Genomic DNA, 1,019 nt, shown 5'->3' with positions numbered 1-1,019 from the left:
ACATGCACACACACACACACACACACACACACAGTTACATGCACACACACACACACACACACACACACACAGTTACACGCACACACACACAGTTACATTCACACTTTTAGGAACTTCTGTAGCTGGTTGCAGCTACATAACAATGGAAAATGGAAAATTACTGTATAAAAATAACCTCTTTTTTTTGGATATTTAGCATCATGCATGAGACAAAATCTCATAAATAAAGAATCCAAGAGGCATTCAATGATGTGAGAGTTCACAGCTGTCTGTACAGTTCTGCGAAAACACACACAACGGGACTATAAATGGGTCGAGATCGGGGAACCAGATTACCCTGAACGCACCATTGATGAATGGACCAAAACCCTTTTAACCTGGGAGACAGCTGTCATCTGTTGTGTGTCTGTTGTGTGTCTGTTGTGTGTCTGTTGTGTGTCTGTTGTGTGTCTGTTGTGTGTTGTTGTGTGTCTATTGTGTGTCTGTTGTGTGTCTGTTGTGTTGTTATGTAAAAGTTTACACAGCTGGAAGGCACACAGATTCCTCCATGAAGCCCCGGCACCAGGAAGGAAATGGACAAAAAACAGCCACATGTGTTTGTCACCGTCTCACACACACACACACACACACACACACACACACACACACACACACACACACACACACACACACACACACACACACACACATTTGCGTCTGTTTCCATACGTCTCCATCTATCCATAACAGGGGGAGAAATGGGAGAAGTCTCAGGGAGAGCAACAGAGTAGGGGTCCCCCACCCTGGGTGGACAGACATGCAACAGAGCAATGTTTCCCAAACTTAGGGTCGGGACCCAAAATGGGTCGCGGACCCGTTTTGTCGGGTCGCCAATTGGCAGAGAACAGCATGACCTCAAAAACCGAACCTAGACTAGATCAGCTGGTTGATATCTTCAACCAGACACACAAGGGACAGAGACCCAGTGTCCCATCAGAGGGATGATGGGAGGGGACAGAGACCCAGTGTCCCATCAGAGG

This window comes from Etheostoma cragini, unplaced genomic scaffold, assembly GCF_013103735.1.
Source record: "Etheostoma cragini isolate CJK2018 unplaced genomic scaffold, CSU_Ecrag_1.0 ScbMSFa_1523, whole genome shotgun sequence".
NCBI lineage: Eukaryota > Metazoa > Chordata > Actinopteri > Perciformes > Percidae > Etheostoma > Etheostoma cragini.
This window is presented reverse-complemented; position numbering follows the sequence as displayed.